This window comes from Hylobates moloch, unplaced genomic scaffold, assembly GCF_009828535.3.
Source record: "Hylobates moloch isolate HMO894 unplaced genomic scaffold, HMol_V3 SCAFFOLD_7, whole genome shotgun sequence".
Classification (NCBI taxonomy): Eukaryota; Metazoa; Chordata; class Mammalia; order Primates; family Hylobatidae; genus Hylobates; species Hylobates moloch.
This window is the reverse complement of record NW_026652282.1, coordinates 79152720-79170137: the sequence shown is the minus strand read 5'-3', so window position 1 is coordinate 79170137 and position 17418 is coordinate 79152720.

Below are 17418 nucleotides of genomic sequence, written 5' to 3'. Positions count from 1 at the left end.
TGGTTTTAAAATATCTAACTATAATAAACTGTGATATTAGTATAAGCATGCTGCTATAAACAGAGCTTTTAATACCACACCCTATTTTTGGCAGTTTTGTTTTTTACCTCAGAGTAGAAAAGAAATACTGGCATATTCTCAAATATTTTCTCCTGACTGATTCTGTCTGTGAGTTCAACATTGTTACAATGTCCCATACTTTTGTGGTATAAAAAGGGATAAAATATCTCCTGGTTTCTTGTACGTACATGTGGTTTCTTCAAGTATATTTAATGAGGATGGGAATGATTGGCATGATCCATCTATGACTCACAAACCCTTTCATTATATTTGAATGGCAGTATATTGATGTTCTTATTTGGTGTCACTTATTGGACTGTGTTGTTATTCTCCTTTTTGGCTTCACTGATGCATGAACTCGTACATTCTAACTGAGCCATTGTGTCTCAGAATGTCACATCACAGCATGGTCTTTTTACAGCAGCAGCTGCTGGTTCTCTTCTGTTGACTGCAACATTACGTTGCTTGACTTTGGGCATCAGTGAGTTCTTAGTGTTTGTGCTATTGCTTGGGTAGGCCAAACATTCAGCAATTGGTTTGGTAATGAAATTGGACTCCTTCGCTTAAGGTTACGTATATTTTTGGCTTTTGGCTTGATTTTGTTTAAAGAAAGAACTGTTTGTATTTAGACAAAGAGAAAACATACATAATTACTTTGGGTATTTGCCTTAGAGATTCACAGGGACGCCTAGGGGTGAGCATAATATTTTGGAGAATCTAATAATCATGGTTGAAAATGATTAAGATTCATGAAGGGAGCACTATGGCTCCTTCATTAACTGTATAACTATGAATACATTTTATTTCCAGTTTGGAGTCCAGAACTGTTCTTGTGTTGTGGGACATAAATGAATAAATTCAGCTAGGATCCAGAATTGATAAATCAATTAATATAAAAGATAAATCCTATCCATAATTAACTGTATATTAAGACAGAAAAAAAGTGATGAAAAAGAGGCATATATAAGTGCTAAAGAAATTCAGAAGGTGAAGAGAGAATCTCTAGCTAAGGGATGAGAGGAAGCATGGAGGAAATGGCACTTGAGTCTGATGTTGGACTTTGAGTGGATGTTGAGGTGAAATCTAGATGGGGAGTAAAGTCAACAAAGGTACATAGATGAGGAAGCACAGGGTATATACCGGGAACCATGGCTAAAGGTAAGATAGTCTTACCAGTAAATCATTGAGTAAGTATTTGAAAATAAGTCTTACAATTTCATAACATTTTGGCATTTCTTTACTTTTAAAGTATGCCAGGACTCTAACATAGATAATGGCCTAGTTGTCTTTCAACATCTGCAATGCTAGACATGAACCCAATTTTCCCTCCAGTCTTAGAAAGAGAAATTTCTTCTGTTCAGGTTTGGATTTTTCCACTTGTCATCTTCCTCCCATTTCTTTCTGCTCTCTCTGAAATCATGGCCTTGTTCTATCAGCTAAACCAAAACTCCTGTTTCTTTGTTTCTAATGGCTCATCCCGAGTACTTTATATACAGAAATATCTCCCAACTTAAAACAAATTCTATGTCTATGGCTTTCACTTTCTTTTCTTTCTTTAAAAGTTAGTTCTATTCAGAGTATTCTTCACTTGTCTCCATTTTCCTCCCATATGTTTACTTTTCAACCCACTGCAACCAGACTTCCTTACTCATAACTTCATTGAAACCGCTTAGCCAATGGAATTTAGGAAGAAATAGTATAGGAAATTTTCAGAAAGCACTCATATGGGAAAAGGGAGTATTTCTTTCCCCCTTGTTTCTTCTTACTTTCTGAAACGCAAGTGATGGCTGAAGCAGAAGCAGTTATCTTTGACCATGAAGTGAATGCCATAGCTTGAGAATAATGCAGCAGCACATGGAAGAAGCCTGCATTCCTCGTGACTTTGAGAAGCCAACCTAGCCACCCTGAACTTTGTCTTTGAAAAAAGAAGTAAATTTTTTCTTTGTTTAAGCTCTTCCTATTTTGTGTTTTCAGTCACTTTTAGCCAAACCTACTCTTAGTTAATATATTGGGTGATGTTAACTGCTCTTACAGCTTATAACATTTCTTATACAGCAATGACTCATCTATATCTCTTCTAAACTCATGAGATTCAGTATTTCCTACCTAACTTACCAACACATATACCCATGCACATCTCAAATTCAATGTGTTTAAAGATGCTTAAAGATGAAGCAATTTTCTCTAACTCCCTTCCTATGTTTCTAACCTCAGTGAATATTATCCAGAGACAGGAGTTATGGGACTATCCCCTGAATTTTGTCTGTCCGCTCTTCCGAATCTTCACTATTAAAGCTTCACTTTAGGCCCTAATAATCATTCTTTGGCACTACTTCATTTATTTCTAACTAATCTTTCTGCCTCAGATCTTGCCACATCTCTAATCCATCCACTAATCTGTCACCGTGGCTATATTTCTGAAATGGAAATCTGTTTATTTCTGAAAGGAATGCTATCTCGTTTAAAATTCTTCAATGATTTTACATTACCAAGTAGATGAAGTAGAATCTTCTTAGCATGCAAAGGCTTCCATGATCTGTATCCTGCCTACTTCTCCTTAGCTTTATCTCTACTGAATAGCCTACTGAATTTACCATTTCCTTTCTGTCACACATTATTCTACCTTTTTTCCTCTGCCTTAAATACCTTTTTCCACCTTCAGGTCTATATTTAAACTTTTAATTAAATAATACTATACACACTCAATTGTATTTTATGTCCTTTATGAAGACTTTTCTCACCAACCTTTATGAAGACTGTTCTGACCATTCCCTCAAGTATGCATTGCTTTACTCTCAGATTTCTATACTAGTATCCACAAAACTTGAAGATAATTGAGAGTGGAGAGAGATTACATTCACCTTTGTATCCTCAGCCCCTACTAAGGCACCTGCCATAAGCAGGTACCTAATAAGTACGTATATTAGTTAATTGAGTGGATTATAGCAGCATTAGGAATGTAAAGTAAATTTCAATTCGAAGAATATGAAAGAGGTAAAATAAACAGGGCTTAGTAACTGATTGAATGAGGGAAGTTAGGGAAAGAGAGAGATCAAAGCTGGCTCTGGTATTTTAAGCCAAGATGAAGACAGGATGTAGATACCTATAAGGAAAATATGGAATGAAGAGAGAAGAAAGTTTAGGCTGGAAGATGAAATCTGCTCTGGGCATCTTGAGTTTAATATGCTGGTGGTATAAACAAATGAGAATTGGATAAAAATGACCTGGAATACAATTAGACTCCCTGGACAATTGAAAGATCCTTTAACTGGATTATCAGTGGACATCACAGGATGTAATTTATCAGTTTAAGCTGAGAGTAAACACTAGGAATCACAAGGTTCAGAAGATTAGAAACATGAAGCAAGATGCAGATATGGACCAGGAAATGAGGCATCGCTAGGATTGAACAATCTGGTTTAATTCAACATGTAAGGCTCTCTGCTGCCATGTGAGGTTCATATGAATAACCACCCTGTTTCAGGAGTTGATCTAAGTCAAAGGAGACTTTACCATTTGGAATAATTGCTCATACTCTATCACAAGACACTTAATAACTAACCTCTGAACCTTTCTGTCAATAGTGAGATATAAAAGATTTGTTAAAAGCCCCCCTCCACTAATATGAATAAATTCATTTATAAAAAATTATTGAAAAAACATGACAATGTAATCATAAGATGGGGACCAGAAATATCAAGAAAATTGCAGATTGTTAGAGCTTCTTTCTGGCAAAAAAACTAATAAAATTTACAAAGACCTTCATAGTAGTATTATTCTGTATTTTATTTTATGAAAGAAAGCAGGAAAACAAGAAAACAATCTCAGGTTAGCTCTTAGGATTTGCTCACAGAGACTTTTGCTGCAGCCTGCCAGGAAGATCTCCTCTTGGAATTATTGTTACTTTTTGATGAGAATGTCTAAAAATTCAATCTCCAAGTTCAGCCAGAATCCAATAAATAAATTAAATGAATTAAATATTTACTGAGGATGCAAAATCCTGAGGGTAAAAATAAAAGCAGACACACTTCCTGTTCTCAGGGAACTCACAGTTTAGTGGAAGAAATGCTTTCAAAGCTTGTTTTATCTCATGAAGATACTTGCAGAAGGGAATTATGCAAACACATAACAGAATTGTGTACTGTGTTCTGAGCCCTGCAGTTTCAGAGCACTTACTATATCAATGACATGAAAACTACTCTGATTCTTGAATGTTAACTTTTGCGAATGTCATTGATCCAGGAAAATACACACACATCCCTGAGTTTAGGCCACAGCTTTGCTAGAGGGTTTGCAACAACCGCAGTTCCAAATAGTTAATAAAAGTCTAAACTCATGTTGTGGAATAAATTATGTGCTATTGGTAGGACAGAGTTTTGGAAAAATTTTTAAGCAAAACCATATGTACTAGGAAGCCGTAGTTCTGAAGTTCTCAATTGAGTGATTTGTTAGCTATTTTGGATTAGCTGGATAAATTAGCTGTATAACTTGGATTAGCTGGGTAACTTCACCATGAGTTAGATATGTGTTTTGAGGTAATCATACTTTGTTACCATCTAATGTGCTTGAAAGGATTATTTCTTACTTATCATGTCACTGTCAGAAGAAGAGGCCAGAATCAGGGAGGAGCTCAGAATGAGAAAGATTAAAGGAAATCATCAAGTACCAGGAGTTTCTAGGTGTCAGGCAATAAGCTCTAGATAGAACAAGAATGAGCATTGAGGAAACAATATCCACTATTCACAGGGCATTTTCCTAAGTCCTGACATATCATATCGTTTATTTTCAGTGTCTTATTTTTTTTTACAGCTAACAAAATTGGATTAGAGAGGTTAAATAATTTGCTCAAATCTCATAACTAGTAATTGGTGTCAGTGAGATGCAAATCTAAATCTGCTCAACACCAAAGCCATTGCTCTCAACCAGCATTTTGAACTGTCAAAACGTTGAAACCATGATCTGGAACACAATAGATCAGAGTCAGGCTGATGAGCCTTATACGAGTATAAGAGAATAAAAAGTCAGGAGGGGAAAGAGAAACATCATGAATACTTCAGGCTTAGGCTGGGAGGGTAGAGGAGAGACAAATCAATTATAAAGTGGAGCGTTTCTAGGGTATTAAAAACCTCCTCATCCTGACTTGCCGGTTTATATCTGCTAAGAAATTCTCTTTTTAGAGCTGTGATTTAAATAATTAATGTGATTCTGATACTTTGGGAGTTATTGAAAATAGAATTCTGAAGCACAGGGACGAAAACAATCTTAGCCTGAATGGGAAATGTCAAGGTAGCTCTATAGTAGCTATAGTCTTTTTGCAGGGCAAGATGGGATTGGGTGGGGTGGGGACAGAGGATGAGAGGAACTATAGCAAGTAATGTTATTATAAGTTCTGTATCTTAAAGAATTGTTGTAGACATTAGTCATCTGAATAGGATTTCAGTTTTAGAATTAAACCTTTGTATGAATGGCGTTGTATTCTGCACATTTCTATTTTCATCAGGCTCTGATTTCATTCCTCATTTTCTTTGAAGAAGATAGTACAGTAGCCATATTATCATATAGATCTGTACCCAGCCCACTAGATGTACTATACTGATGGAAATTTCCAAAGATTATTTTATTGAGTATAGAATTGTTCATCATAGTTCAACATTTATAAGTTGATGTAGGTAGGGGATACATAGATACCTTTTATTATGGAATTACCATTCCATAGTGTTCACCACCACTCTCCTATTGTATTAACATGATAAACTGCCATGCGTTGTTTGTATTTAACCACTTGTTTAAAATTTTACAGCAATAATTTTTGTTGTCACATTTTTTTTTTACTCTGAAGAATTTGAGGTTTTCCTGGAAAAATATCTGAATTAATACCTACACACACCACTATATTTCTTAGATAAGATAATTCTGCCAGTGGTGATCACTACTAGTATATCCTTGCAAGTAGGATATATACTTCCCAGTGCATTATTGATTCCTATGCTCCAGGCACTGTTAGAGATTATGGGGTGCAAGGCCTTGGTTCCCTGAAAATCACTGATACGAGGCAGGTTGATTAATAGGAGAAAAGGCATACAAATTTATTTAACATGCATTCATAGGAGGCTTCAGAATGAAGACCCAAAGATACAGGAGGAATTGTCTATTTTGATGCTTAGGTTCAACAAAGTATGTGTAAAGCCATAATAGCTGAGACAAGTCTCAATCAATTTAGGATGTTTATTTTGCCGAGGTTAAGTATGCACCCATGACACAACCTCAGGAGGTCCTGAGAACATGTGTCTAAGGTGGTTGGGGTACAGCTTGCTGTCATATATTTTAGGGAGACATAATACATCAGTCAATACATTTAAGTCTTACATTGGTTGAATCCTGAAGGACAGGACAATTTGAAGAGGGAGGTAGGGGGTTGGCTTCCAGGTCGTAGGTAGATTTAAAAATTTTCTCACTCGCAATTGGTTGAAGAGTTATTATCAGTAGAAAGGAATGTCTGGGTTACCGTATGGGTTGAGGAGAATAGATTGTAAATGTTTCTTATCAGACTTAAGATCTGTGTTGATGTTAATGCTGGAGGGGTATAGTGAAGCATGTCCAATTCCCTCTTCCATCATGGCCTGAACTAGTTTTTCAGGTTGACTGTGGAATTCCTTTGGATGAGAGAAGGGGTCCATTCAGATGGTTGGGCAGCCTTGGAATTTTATTTCTGGTTTACATATAGACAGCTATGCGATTAGAAGAGGAAACTAAAGCACAGAGAAGTTACAAAATTTTTCTCTTTTTCTTAACCCCATAAAAAGAGGGTAATGAAAAGTTGCCATGATACTTGCAAGTAGAGTTCAGGTTTCTTCTGCCCACAGGCACTTTCTCAGGTGTGTGTGCTCTTAAGAAGCTTAAACTATTAGTGCTCAAATGGAGTAAAATAGGGCATTTGCCCCAAATCTTATATACATTGCTAAGTAATGAAACCAAATGATAATAGAAGAAATTGGTTACCAATTCTAATTATTGATATTTTATAGATAGCAGCAGAGTATAAGGGAAATGGCACTATACTCTGTGGCTCTGTGGCCTTGTGAGGACAGTTGATTTGAGAACCAGAGAAGAGATTGTAAATTATAAATATGAGACAAGTCTATAGCTTAGGTCAGTTTCTGGTTCCATCTGGATACAGCACCCAAATCAAGAGGACTTGTGCTGAGTCCTCTGTTTGCCTAGACAGATGACTGTGTCTTATTAACAAATAATACCTGTGAATTAGAGCAGGTTTGATGAAGATAGAATAAAGGGAGAAAGGAAACATTGTACCTGGTACTATCTCTCATTACATACAGAATTCATTGGAAGAAATTTATGGGAAAATAATTTTAAGGGTATATAAAATCATTTGATGATGTGATCTTCATTTTGACTAGGAACTACTCTAATTGCCTGATTTGATGAAGAATAGCTATAATCTAGATTACTTGCACAAGAAAGTGTGAATTGCAAAGTTGTTCCATATTTATTCTTGCTTGTAGTGCCTTTGTCAAGGCACTATGCTGATTAGAGCCAGGATTGCCATGGAAATGTTCCTGGTTTTGTTACATAGATAATTATTTAATTTAAAAAGATTAAACAAAGAAGATTATACACTACCTTGATGTTAGTGGCTGGGAAATTAAATGCACTAAGAAATGAAAGTCATTTTGTCTAAACAAACACAACAGGTAAGAGCCAATGACATAACTTTAAAAAATAAAATGAAGTGTGCTGTGTAAAAATAAGATTGTTTTGCAATATATGGAAATAAAATAACTAATATTGGTACTTTTGATGAATGATTTAACATGGTCTATTCTCGAGTGAATGAAAAGTATTTAAGGAAATGACATCTTTTGTATTTAATTAGATTACTGTATAAACTTATCATATATATGTAAACATACACATCATAATGAAATGAGAGTTCTCTGACCCCCTCGCAGGATGTGCAGAAGGGGTGTAGCTTCTTTATTTTGCTACTGTGCACTCAAACCCTTTATAGGAGGGGGAGGATTCAGGTGAGCAGGTGCAGGAGCCGGGGAAAGTGCTTTTAGAAACTTTAGAATCCGGAGTTTGTCTGGTGAATTACCTCCAGCCTTCTCCCCGTACCCAGTTACAGAAATAAACTCTCTTCTTTCCCAGTTCATCTGCTTCTCGTTATTGGGCCTCAACAACATTCAGCCAAACCTGGTCTATATGGGAACAATACCTTTTCTCATCCATCATAAGGGTCACTGAAACCACCTTTGCAAAAATTGTAACTGAGGGAATTATGACAGTGAAAGAGATCAGACCTAACTGACTTCATCTTGCTTCTAACCTTTAAACTGTCCTTGTTTCTTCCTGGGCATAGGCCGAACTAACCTTGGGAAGGAATGTAGTTTACAGTTTAAGTCTGAAACAAAATTGATAATAGCCCTTTCCTGAAAAAAACAAAAAACAAAAACAAACAAACAAAAAAAACCCTTCTTGCCTGGGGGCCAGTCTGCCTTTCCAGGACTAACAAATTAGCTACAAGATTAGAAATTACAGTTTAGGGGTCATGCAGCCTGTGGCTCCAAGAGTCTGAACCTCCCCACATTTCTCCTGGGCATAACATCACTATTGTCAAACCTAGTATCAGTGCTTGAGATATTTTGCAGACCTTGCACTGGATGTATCTCAGCTGACACCACCCAGACAGGTAATCTGGCTCAACTAGTTCTGTGATCTCACACAGGAACAGAAGATAGCAAAAATAAATAAAATAATTAAAAAAAATAAAAGTAACTTTGACCTCTGCTATGATTCCGTCTCCAACCTGACCAATCAGCACTCCCCGCTTACCGAGCCCTTGGCCTCCAAATTATCCTTAAAAACTCTGGTCCCAGAATGCTTGGGGAGATTTATTTGCATAATAATAAAATTCTGGTCTCCCACACAGCTAGCTCTGTGTGAATTACTCTTTCTCCATTGCAATTCCCCTGTCTTGATAAATCTGCTATCTAGGCAGTGGGCAAGGTGAACCCTTTGGGCAGTTACAAATTTGGGGACTCATTGGGGATTGTTATTGTGGCTACCTGCCTATGGTTTCACAGCCCCTCTTCGGTGGCAGATCCAGATGCCAGCCCAAGTGGCCGCCTAGTTCTCTTGGATTAGGGTCTGGCTCTGGCACTGTCTCTACCAGTGGGGTGCTGCTGACCCAATGTGTATGTATTTAATTGCAATAGAGAAATAGTCCTGGGGAGACATCCCATAACTCTAGCCCCATGGCAGGGTATCTATCTGTAGGTCCATCACAGGGTGTCTGTAACTGTAGCCCAAAGGCAACAGGTCCAGATGGTTTTTAGAAACAATTCCTATGTTATTTCATAAAGGTAGGAGTTTCCCTATTTTACAAATAATTCCTACATTATTTCAAAAAGGTAAAATTTCTATAATTCATGTAATGCAGATAACATAATCATATTATCAAAATCTGATAAACATACCTAAAAGAAAAATAGAACAGTGGTTCTTAATCCTGGTTGCACAATATAACTATCTGAAGAGCTTTTGAAAAATGCTCATGCCTAAACCTCATCCAAGAGTTTGTGATTTATTTGATTTGGGATATGGCCTGGAACTTAGTGTTTCTAATATACTACAGACAATGATACTTATTCATATAATACCAGATTCTAAATGAAATACTAACAAATTGAATCAAGTAGTTCATTAAAGGAATAACACTCCACAATTAAATAGAGTTTATTCTAGGGTTATAAAGATGGTTCACCATTAGGGAATTTACTAATATAATTCATTACCCTAAAAAATGGAAGGAGAAAAACCATATAGTTTTATCAGTAGATGCATAAATGTTATTAGCAAGCATTTTTAAGAAAATCTCGGAATAAGTTTGGACTAGAAACCAATTACCACGATAAAATTACCAATCAAAAACTATAGAAACATTATAAAGTGAGGCATAATGAAATCATTAAATTTACGTTAAAGGCAGGATTAAGTCAAGTAAATATTTTGGTGATCTGGGTAATGCACTAAGACAATTGACAAATGGTATACATTCTGGAAATAAAGAGACATGCAATCAAAGAGACATGCAACCGTATACCTAGAGACTCCAAAAGGCTATAATAAATATTAGCATGTACAAGATGATTTCATAAGGTAAATGGATAAACTATAAATATAGAAAATAAATAGCCTTTCTTTATACTAGGAGTAAACAATTAGAAAACCAAATGGAAAATATATCTGTAATAAATACAAAAATATGAAATACCTGAAATTAAATATAATAAAGGGAATATAAGACCTATGTGAAGATAGCTATAACATTTTCTTTAAAAGTGTAAAATATGTTTCTCAAAATGGGGAGCCATTCCATTGAAACCACCTTTGCAAAATTATGACAGTAAGAGAAATCTGACTCAGTTAACTACATCTTGCTTCTGACCTCCAGGGTGTTCTTGGTCACTCCTGGGTGTATAGGTCAAGCTAACTTTGGGAGGAATTTTTAGTTTAACTTCAAAGCAAAGATGATAATATTCTCTCCCTAAAACTAACCCCCTCCTTGCTCAAGGACCAAAAACTGCCTTTGTAAGACTAATGATAGGCCACAAGAACAAGATTATGGAAGGGGCCTGAACTCTGCTAAGATGTAGGCGTTATTTCTGTAGTCCCTTACTGCTCAGGAGTCATGTGGCCAGAGGTCACAAGATTTGAGACTTCCCTAATTGCTCCTATAGATAACATCGCTATTGTAGAACATATGATTGGTTCTTTTGAGATCTTTTTCAGACTGACACCATCCACACTTGTGACTCATGACTCAGTGTCACCACCCAGGAGTGGACTCAGTGTACAAGGACTGTTTTCCACAAGCCTATGATTTCATCTCCAACCAATCAGCAGCACCCATTCCCTAGCTCCCTGTCCACCAAATTGTCCATAAAAACTCTAACCTCTGAGCCTTTGGGGAGACTGATTTGAGTGATAACTTCAGTTCTCCTGCATGACAAGTCTTGCATCAAACAAACTCTTTATCTGCTGCAATGCCACAGTCTCAGTGAATAGACTTTGTCTGTACAACAGGCAGGAAGAAACTGTTGGGCAATTGCACCATGTCTCTGTATAAAGCACTATTCTAAAAATGTCATTATATCCCAATATCCTATACACATGTAAGCAACTAAAAGGAAAATCTCAAAAAACATCCTCAATATTTTATTAGAACAAGGTGAAATTATTTGAGTTCAAATAGAAGAATTAATACCTGAGAATATTTAAGAAATCTGTGAAAATACAGTAGATGATAGATAGATACATATAACAAGGGCATAATTAAGTACAGTAATAGACCTGAGTATGTATATATATAGGAACCTAATATTTCACAAATATTGCCCTTTAATTCTGTGTGAAAATGACATTTTTAAAATTTAATGGTGCTAGCATAATTTGCTATCAATATGGAGGAAAATAAATATATATATTTATCTTCCAATATTTTTATATACAAAAATAAATTCAACATGGAATGATATATCAAAAATAAAATATATTATTATTAGAAGAAAGTTTAACTTAAATCTCAAGCAAGAGGGGAACTATAGATGTCATAAGTAAAATTTTCACAAATTTTTCTAGGTAAACATTGAAAAATCATGGGCTGCAAAAATAAAATAAAATGAAAGCCATAAATATGGCTGAAAGACAACAAACTGACAAAATATTTGCAATACTTCAGTAGACTGCTATCCCTAATGAACAGAGACCTCAATAAAAATTAAAAATAAAAGGCAAACAATCCAAAAAAATGGGCAAATCACAGTAGACCCTTGAAGAATGGAGGGGTTAAGGGCACTGATCCCTTATACAATCCAAAATCTATGTATAAGTTTTGTCTTACCAAAAACTCAACTACTAATAGCTTGCGGTTGACTAGAAGCCTTACCGCTAATATCAACAGTTGATTAACACATATTTTGTGTGTTATATTTATTATATACTGTATTCTACCAATAAAGTAAGCTCGAGAAAAGAAAATCTTATTGAGAAAATCATAAGGAAGAGAAAATATATTTACTGATCATTAAGTGGAAGTGGTTCATCATAAAGGTCTACATCCTCATTGTCTTCACATTGAGTAGCCCAAAGAAGAAGAAGAAGGGGAGAAGTTGGTGTATTAGTCTGTTCTCATGCTGCCAATACAGACATACCTGAGACTGGGTAATTTATAAAGGAAAAAGGTTTAATTGACTCCCAGTTCCACATGGCTGGGGAGACCTCACAATCACGGCTGAAGGTGAATGAGGAGCAAAGTCACATCTTATATGGCAGCAGGAAAGAGAGAGCTTGTATAGGGGAACTCTTTTTTATAAAAATATCAGATCTTGTGAGACTTATTCACTATCATGAGAACAGGACGGGACAGACCCACCCCCTTGATTAAATTACCTCCAACCGGGTCCCTCCCATGACACGTGGGGATTATGAAAGCTACAATTCAAGATGAGATTTGGGTGGGGACACAGCCAAACCAAATCAGTTGGTTCTGTTGTCTCAAGGGTGACAGAGGCAAAAGAGGTGGAGGAGGTGGAAGAGGAGGCAAGAGAGGCAGGCACACTTGGTGTAACTTTACAGAAGTACATCATAACTTCTGTCTGATATTTTTGCTCCTTTATTTCTTTAAAAATGTTTCTATATGGTACCAATCCTTCTTCCACCATTTGCTTTAGTTTCAGTACCCCTATCATAGAAGGGTTCATGTTGTAAAAGGAGTCAAAAGTGGTCTTGAATAATTGGAACCCTCTGCCAGGTTGTCTAATGTCAACTTACTTTCTGGCACTGCTTCGTCTTTGTTTTCTTTCTCATTATCTAGTACTGATTCAAAAGCATTTATCTCCATCAAGTCATCTTCTGTTAATTACTCTGATGTGATGTGTTTTAGCTCTTGATTTGTCCAAGATCTACATTCTGCAATCCTTCACTACCACCTTTTTTCTTTATATCCACAATCTCATTTGCAATTTCCTTGATTGACTCTGTTGTACATCCTGTGAAATCATAAACAACATCTGGACACAGTTTTCTCTAGCAGGAATTTATTGTTTTGGGATTGATGGCTTTTCCATAACAATGATGGCATCTTCAATGTTGTAACCCTTCCAGCCTTTTGTGATGTCCTCTCTATTGGGGTTCTCTTCCATAGTGTTGACAATCCCTTCCGTAGAGTGCCATGTGTAATGAGCCTTAAAGGTCCTTACAAACTCCTGATCTAGAGGCTAAATTAAAGATGTTGTATTTTGGGCCAAGTAGACTATGTTAATGCCCTCATTATTGAACACATGAGGTTTTGGATGGCCAGGGTCATTTTCCAACATTTCGAAAACTTTAAAAGGCAGCCCATCACTGGCAAGTTACTTCCTAACTTCAGGGACAAAATATCAATGAAAATAATCCAGAAAAATAGTTCTCATTGTCTAGGCCCTCTTGTTGTACAAGCAAGAGAGTGGAAGATGGTGTTTATCTTTTCTCTTCAAGACTCAGGGGTTAGCAGTTTGTCTACAAAGGCAGTCGTGACTATAACTCTATGGTATTTTCACAAAACGGTGGAGTTAGATGATCCCTTCCTGCATTAAATCCTGGTGTTTGCTTCTGTTCTTTACTAATAAATGTCCTTTGTAGCATTTTTCTTTTCCAGAATGGTGTACTTTCATCTGCATTAAAAGCTTTTTCAGACATATATCCTTTCTTCTCGGTGATTTTCTCAATGGCATTTGGGAACTTGTCTGCAGCCTCTTGGTCCACAGAAGCTTCTTCTCCTGTTATCTTGACATTTTTAAGCCAAACCTCTTTCTGAAGTTATCAAACCATCCTTTGCTGAAATTAAATTCTCCAGCTTTAAATCCTTCACCTTTCTTTTGCTTTAAATTGTCATATAATGACCTCACTTTTTCTTGAATCATATTGGAGTCTATAGGTACGGCTTTCTTATAGCAATCCTTCATCCACATAAAAGCTTCATTTTTAATACTAGATAAAAAGATATTTTGCAAAAAGTGTAGGGTCTTCATGCCTGCTTGCATAGCTCCAGTGACAGCTTCATGAATTGCCCCCCTTTTATTTTACTTTTTTACAATGGTTCTTACTCTGCATTAATTTATCTTGAAAAAGTGGTCAACCACAGCTGCAGGCTGCAGTTTACAGTATGTATCAAACTTCAACTTTTTCTTATAATGTCATAACTTCTCTCTCCTTCTTGGGAGCACTTTCAGCTTCACTGGTGCCATGGTGTTATACAGTTTATGGTATTGCACTAAACGCAATGAAAACTACATAAGAACCAGGAGAGATCTCTTTTTAATGTGATATTAAATTTACTAGAGAGATCAACTGCTCATGCGGAGATGATTAGTGTCACAGGGCATTTTAAGTGGATACTGACAACACTTGGGCTCACAGCAAAAGCAACAGGAGGTGGCTATGAAATTACTACAGTAGTACAGTATATACAGTTAATATTTGTAGTTATGATTTAATAGTGTATCTTTATGTTTGTTTACATTTCTCTCAATCGCAAATGGTGCCATATACCATCTGTAAGTGTTTGTATGCACAAGTTTTAATATATTTTAACTTTTTACCACAGATTTGTGTATGTTTTATTATAGTAAATGATAAAATAGACTGGTATCTGTGTATATTTTTTGCATTATTGACATACCTAACTTTTTTCTTAATTTTTAAAAATATTTCTAGGCTATGCAATTTGTGAGTTTTTCTCAAATTGTTCCAAATATCCAACAAATTTTCCAGTATATTTACTGAAAAAAGTCCGCATATGTGAATGTACATAGTTCAAACCCATGTTGTTCAAGGGTCAACTGCATAAGAAAAAACAATTCATAGAGCAGGAAGTGATGTAATTTTTTGAATTTTTGAAGCCATGCATGTGCATTACTTATGCTATCATTATATAAAAATCACAGTATAATGTTGATTTTTTAATCAAATCATTTGTGATAGAAATGTATGTATTTCAGAAAATATGGCTTATAACAGATCTGATTCTTCATTTATGTCTGATTTTCCGGAATTGTAAAAGGAAACTGGGAACAAGACACTGATTAACTGAAAAGACTGTCAGTTTTAATTTTTATCTTTGAATTTATGGCAATATTTCCACTTTGAAATATTTAGACATATGAAAAACTCAAACTCAGCCCAAACTTCTGCAATCACCTTATGTCTCAATGAATTTCCTTTAACTTTGTGATTGCACAATGATATTAAAGCATACAAAGAAATAGTGATAATCCAAGAATAAAATATTTGCAATAAAACAGTTAACTGCATCTCAATTATAATGTTTTAAAGCCTCCCTAATTATACCAACTATTTATTGAACACTTATTACATGTGCAGCTCATAGGACTATACATGCATTATTTCATTTAATCCTCATAACAACTTAGAAGATAGGTATAATTAGTATCTGCATATTAAATATAGGAAATTGAGGCTCAGATTATGTAACTTTTCCAATATTGCTTAGTGGTGAAGTGGGGCCTTGTACTAGGTCCTTCTGACTCTGTAGCTCATGTTCCCATCTTTTAAACTGCATGTGTCGTAAATAACAACCAAATGCATTTTCTAAGCCTAGATCTCTGTACTGTTAATACAGCAATACATCTTTACCTTTTCTTCCCCTCATATATCTCTTTGGGAATTTGATGAAATTTATAGATGTACTGTTGAGAAAACTGCAAACACACACACACACACACACACACACACACACACACACCTCTGCATATCATTTCCAGAAAATTGTGGATCCTCTGTAGCCCACCCTGGAGCCTCATGTTGTGGACTTCTATTCTACTCAATGGAGACTAGGACATCTGGAAATACTGGTTTTATTGTTCCTGCAAAAGTGTAACAATTTTAGGTGAAATGTACTGACCTATTTTTAAAATCTCATATTTTCTTTATTTTTATGTGGATATGGATTAAAATGGAAGTTTTGGTTAATTATTAAATCAGGGGAAGAATGAGTTGCTGGAAAAGAAATAAAAATTGTTTTGTGCTAGATCTTCATCTACCTAGAAACAATGTACAGCAATACATAAATTTTAAGGCATCCGTTACGAACAGTAATGTCAGGAACACAAAACGCTTTTGTTGTAACTGTATTACTACACACATAGTATTACTCCAAAGAGTCTTCTTAAAGAATGACTTTATCTTCCTTTATGTACAGTTTACCCAAGGATTTACTTGCCAGTCCTTAATCCAGGTCTTAAACTCTCTAAGGGGTTCTTATACAAGCCTAACACTGAAATAATGTACTTGCTTTGTGCATAATATTTTTGTTAAATCTAATGGGTGTCTACTTTGAAGATTGTTTGCCATTCAATAAGAAAAATAACACCTCATAACTGAATCAGTTATGACGGTTCTATTAGTTATACACAGAACATACAGCTAGTAAATGCATAACATATGTGAGAAAGGTTGATTAGCCAAAATATCTTCTACACTGAACTCTAATACATTGTTTGTGGCTAATAATACAAGAAAATATAGAACAGTATGCTGCTCTTGCTGAGAGTGAATAATGGTAAAACCTCCACAAAGTGACAAAAATGTGAGTTATTGAAAATGATGGGAATTTAAGAAGTGTGTAGGTAGTAATGAATCTATTTGGGTTAATTGAGAACGGATAAAAATACAGACCTAATGAATAGGCATCAATTAAATAATCCCTTCATTTTTTGCATTTTTTCTTCATATCTGTGTCTCTTGCCAACAAACTCAGTCAAACATTTCCTTCAGCAATCCCCTTATATATCAATGAATTTCCTTTGACCTTGTGATTGCACAATGATACTAAAGCATACAAAGAAATGATAATAATCCCAGAGTGAAGTATTTGCAATAAAACAATTAACTGCATCTTATATGGCTTCTTACTACCTGTGGTTTTTCTGGGTCTTGGCTGGGATTGCTAGTGACGTGGTCATTTACTTGGAAGTTGAAGTCGAAAGTGCACTTATGGTAGCTGATATTTATGTACACCACCAGATTCTATTTTGAAATTTTTACCCACTTAGCCAGACTTTCAGTGTCACAGCTTCTATGTTACGTTTACTTATGCCCTCATAATACTTTCACTGATGGAACACTCTACATTTTGTGTTGCTCAATTAATTTTACATGTGTTTTGGAACTAGAAAAAAATATCATTGTGTGGAGGAATCCTTAATGGAAAAACTCACACTCAAGTGTCTTTCCAATAAGTCATTATTTAAAGTCATTGAAGCATCTCTGCTTCGTAGG